This window comes from Toxorhynchites rutilus, chromosome 1 (assembly GCF_029784135.1).
Source record: "Toxorhynchites rutilus septentrionalis strain SRP chromosome 1, ASM2978413v1, whole genome shotgun sequence".
Lineage (NCBI taxonomy): Eukaryota > Metazoa > Arthropoda > Insecta > Diptera > Culicidae > Toxorhynchites > Toxorhynchites rutilus.
Genome location: NC_073744.1, coordinates 87,071,347 through 87,077,121, shown reverse-complemented (window position 1 = coordinate 87,077,121; position 5,775 = coordinate 87,071,347).

Here is a 5,775-nt window from a genome sequence, read left to right as displayed (position 1 = left end):
ATGCATTTTTTAATGAATGACTACAGATGTTATAAATTTCTTCGAACAATGCAAATAAATTAATATAAATGGATTGAAGTACTGAATTGGATTATTTTTTCCCAAAGTTTTGTCACTTTCTTTTTTTGCCTGAGCAGTGGTCTTAATGGTTTGTCCGACACTGTATATATAAACCTGGTAGTCGGCGAATAATACCGTCCTGTTTAGAGAGCTAAATCGACTTAACTTTATAAGATCTAACAGAATGTACGGTCCGATAAGTACTTAGCCTCATCGCCCGATGGTGTCAGTATCGCAAGAGAGATTACTTATCGTGTAGTACATTCTCGTAAATGGCTGCTGTCAAAATTTCAGCCGAATCGGACTCGTACTTTTGTCTTGACCGCGTGTAGAAGCGGACGTGTTCGCGGATTTTAGAAAAATGGAAAAAATGGAAATTCCGCCGTCGCCACGGCCAAATTGATTGAATTGCATTACGAACTGCTGTCCCATCCACCGTATTCTCAAGATTTGGCCCCGTACGACTTTTTTTTTTGTTTCCAAACTTGAACAAGTTACACGCCGGCCAGACATTTGAGTCGAATGAAGAGGTCATCGCCGCCACGGAGGCCTACTTTGCTGACCTCGAGGAAACATATTTTTCAGATAGATTAAAGAAGTTGGAGCATCGCTGAGTCAAGTGTATCGAGCTAAAAGAAGACTATGTTGAGAAATAAATCGCCACTTTTCCAAAATTTTAGTTTTTTATGTAGGCTAAGTACTTATCGGACCGCCCTCGTATATTGCATTATCTGTAATTTTTCATCTATTTTACATAGGTAACCCTAACATTATCTTCTCAACATAGTTTCACTTACATCATTTTTGAATTAGAACCTACTGCGTTGAGATTTCGATTGCGCAGATCCCACTCCACAGTGGGGAATCGCTGGCCATCAGGCAAAAAACGATATTATAAACGAAAAAAACAGCGTCAACTGTTTCGTAATATTTTTCCTTTCTTGCTATAATATTCAAGTGCTTAAATCCCACATTTGGGCGCAATATCATCAAATCTGATTTTTTATGACTTTTCAATGTTAGGCATATTGACGTTTTTGAACATTTTTTTTTAAACAAAGTACATTACTTTGAAACGCTTTGCAGCTTCAATGATAGCTTGGATTTTTTTGGGGTCAAGGAAAAAATTGTTCAAAAAACTATAAAAAATAAATCTCTTCCATTAGATATTGTAAGATTTGATCATAGAGGGCCTGACTCAAAAAAAATCATGAAAAACTGTGATTTTTTTTAAGAAAACCAGTTTAAAAGTTGTGTTGCCGCAGTTTGTTGCGGTTGTGACTACATTCAAAATTTAAGTAAAAATATAAGCTTTCAATTGAACACTGTCCGATGCCTCGCAAAACTGCGCGAATTGTCGTTTTAGTGAGAAAAGCAATAGCAAGTTTTCATTTCAGTTTCAGTTTCATTTGCAACGTTGTGTGAATCCAGTGTCATTTTTTCAACGATTCGTTCAAAATAGATATCAGCGATATATTAGAAAATCAAATTCATAATTTCGTTGAGTCTTATTATGGAGCCTTCAACTACTGCGGTACCACACAATTAAAAATCTAGTAAGTTGTTTATTCATGATTTGATACATGTATTTTAATGTCCCCTTTCAACCAAAGGACCCGGATCAGAAAAACAAAAATACACGAAACAAAGAAGTATCGAAATTCACTAGAAAAAATGAAAATAGCAGCCAAAGAGATTTTTTTCCTGCTGATAAGTATCATGAATTTCACACTTTCTGGAAACAATTCAACAGGAGATTTCAGCAATCACAACGGAAACGTGATCAATTTGAGAATGACCATGTAGACTGGTTTAAGGATTATGCTATACCACCATCTCAGGAATCACCACAACTTACCAAAACTGAGAATATATTCGACGAGTGTACTGAGCGATTAAAACGGCGCCATACTGCGGAAATGAGTGATCAAGAGAAGGGTCATAAAATAATCAAATATGCCCGAGAACATTTCATTCGTAAAAAAAGACGGGTGGGTAATGTCGGGGACATAACCGGAGTGACGTAGGACTATACAAAGGGGACAGCTTTTGTTAAATATATATTTTAAATATATTGTTTTATTTTCTTCTCCTACGTGAATACCTACCTATCTACCTTAAAAATGGATTAGTTTACTGTTTACTCTTCATGAATATGTTGATGGTTCTGAAAAGAACCTTTGGTGTTGTGTTTTTGTTATCACTCGATATTCCCATCTTGTTCGGTTAAACCTTCCTGTTTAGCTATTGCGTTTGCCACTCGCCACAGCTTTCACAGTTGGAAAATTTCTTCCCATCCAGCTTGTGACATATTTTACAGTAAATTACATTCAATGGCACGTTGCATTACCACCACTCAGTATCGGATTGGAGGTAATTTTAACATTTGCGATGACAGTGGTACAGTGTCGACCTTCAATGTGGGGTCATAATTTTGACCCCGAACTCTATGTTTACAAAAATGTCCAACTAAATATGTCGCATTAATGGTCCGACCAATTAGCTAAATGTCGAGATAAGTGTAAATTACTGTACTTTCAATCTAGAAGCAATTTAAGAATTGGTGAAAATCAATAAGCTCAGAACAACTGCCAAATTCACATACTCATCATATCCTGGCAAACAAATTATGAAAAAAATCAATTTGTGTTTTATTATTATTTTGGATATTGTTTTAGAAGGCATTGAACTGTATTTCCTAAACTCTTTTTTGGAAGGTTTAATGGCCCTGAAAAGCGCCTTGTTTTATGGAATGGTTCAAATTTAGAAAACTTAGTACTCGTGGTTTTGAAAAAAAACCATTTCGAACGCCCTCGATGCCGCCTTGTTCTGGATTTGCCACCAAAGCAGTGTGTATAAAGAACAAACTTTTTTCTTCTGCTACCTGATGCCGTTTTGCGATTGCGTTTGCCACTCGCCACTCGCTGCAACTGCCTGTTGTCTTGATGTCCACCGAACCGAATGTGTTCTGTTCCGAATGCGGGTTTTCTTATCGTCGCGAGCAGCTTTACCAGCTAACTCGATCACTTCGGCGGCCGAAACTATATAACGCCGGCTAGGTGGACTGGTGCACTGGTACTAACGCGCTCGGCCTAGCTACCCTTGCGGGGAACTCCAGATCAAAACGGTTCGAGCCGGATTTTGCCTTTCCCTTCACTTTTCCTCCTTTACCATGTCCAGACATGGCTGCTTGGGTTAGTTTGTTGATGTGTTGTGATGCGAACCGATGTGGTGTACGGTTTGAATGAGAATGATCGTTACGGCAGCGGAGCGGGGATTTTTAAGCTGACTGGCTGGCTCGAGAATTACGCATGTGTGAGACTGCGACCAATGTTTCGTTCATTTTTTTCTTTTTCCTTTCCAATCGTGGTTCATTCTATTTCGCTGCTGCTCTGGTTGCCCGTTTTGGTCGGTTCGATTTGAGGAGCACAAAATGGACCAATCAAAAATGGGCACATAGTGCATTTTGACAATGCTTGATATTTCACAATTATTCAATTATTTATCTCAAGAAAAATGAAATGTTTTTCGTTATGATAGATGCGTAGATATATTTCCTATCAATTGATGCAAAAACCTTTGCGATCTATTGAGAAATGCTCGAGTTATAAGCGATCCAAATCTTGCATTTTTTCCTACTTGTTCAGTGCCTAGATTTCCATTTCACCCCCTATATCTTCCGGTTAGACGTAGTCCTACGTCAAAAAAGACGAGAAAATTCTAACCATGATATAGTTTACCATCTTTTATCTCCACTGATCCAACACTTATTTTAAAAAGGAGAAAAATAATTGCCAAAAATTTCTAGATGGAATAATAGTTCTATTAAAGAAAACAACAATTGTTGAATCAGGAAAAGAAGGTTATGAAGAAGAAGAAGAAGAAGAAGAAGAAGAAGAAGATTATGATGGTTTTGATTTGTAGTTTTTTATGTATTAACTGAATTATTTTAATTTGTGGTCTAAAGAAATCTTTTATATTTTCACATCAAAATTTGTTTGATTTAAGGGGTCGTTCATAAACTACGTGAACTTTTTCAACAGGTAGGACGTCCAGATTTCTTGTGATCAAAGATCATGAAATCATATAAAAAAGTATGTAAAAACTGGGGAGTGCCATTAAAACGCAAAAAAATGGATCACGTGCTTTATGAACGACCCCAAATGAGAAATTCGTTTTCAGCACCCGATATTATGTAAATACCGCTATAAATGTAAATGGCGCATTTAACGACATTTTTTTGCTTGGCCAGCCTTTGTATGGAGTCGCCCCACTGTGCACTCGGCGCCTACCACTCGGTCATCGAAGCCACGTATCGCTTTCCTATTCCTCCAGATATTTATGAAAAGCAACGAAAAAACATACTTCACACGAAATAAGAATTACCAAGAAATTACAGCAAGGAGCTCTAAAATGATTGTAAGAAAAGTGTTTTTTCGCAACAACAATGTCATACTTTGCTATCTAGTTGTCAATAGACTTTCAATATACAACGTCACATGCGATAATAATATGACCCGTAGTAAATCAGATTAGCTTCTCATGAACGGGTGGTCCGTGGACAAATGTCACCAGGAAACGGATTTACTACGGTGTCTATTATCTGGCCATTCCGCTGTTAGTTAGTGTTTTTTCATTCGAAGAAATGTGTGCCAAATCAAACACTGTGATCACCATATGATCAGACTCCAGCAATGGGTTATTACTCTGTGGATTGAACGTACCAAAATAAGCACAGCTGGGGAGGAAGCGAAAAGCTGTGTTAAAGAGGTACAAGAGGTAATCTGTGAAAAATGTCAGCTAATGAACTCTTGCATTTTAGTTACACATGGTTTTGAATTTCTCCATGCTTACCTTTTACATGTAACCGCATGATTTTGTTAACATTTTCATTAATACTAACAGTTGGACATATCTTGATCAACAGCAGCACGTACCCCGTTGACACAGAATCACACTTTTATTGGAACTCCTCGCCGTCTTTGGGTTTGGAATTTTGTGTTGGTGCAATCTGGATGGTACACGATAGATTAAGTGGACGCGGCTGGATGGATGGGACGGATGATGATAATGATGTGCTTCAAGAGGCATTAAAAGTAGCCGAATTCTATAGCTTTCATTTTATCATACGATTCGGGATGCTTTCTACTTTTTCCATTAATTAAGCAAACGCCGCCTCAGATGAATGAATAGAAACATTAGGGAAGATCGTAACAATCAAATGCATTTAGAGAGTCAAGTGAGTGTCATCGGGAAGGCGAAAAGTGAATTCTTTATTCTTTACCGAAAGCGGGTGGCGTTTCCATGTGTTTCAAATTTTTATATTTGGATGGGTCGATTAATGCACTGCCTTTTGCATATTATAATAATAATGTAGCACGGAATTGGTTAGCATGAATTGGTCTATCATCACTTATGTAATCACAAAAACGCATCAAGCAGAAATATTCGTTCCACGTTCTAATTAAATATTCTTTTGATGACATTCAATCTCATAAACTCTTCAATCGTCAATTTGTGTCTTATTCAATTAACTAGCGAAATATAAATTAAATTCGACCTCAACGGTTCAAAAAATGAGTATTTTCTAAATGTTCTAATTTTCTAAAAATTTTCTAAATATTTTCTAAATGATTATACCTATCTATTTTTACCCGCTATATACTGTATGATTTTGAGATGATTTAGTTTTCATATTCTAGCATTTGTCCTGAT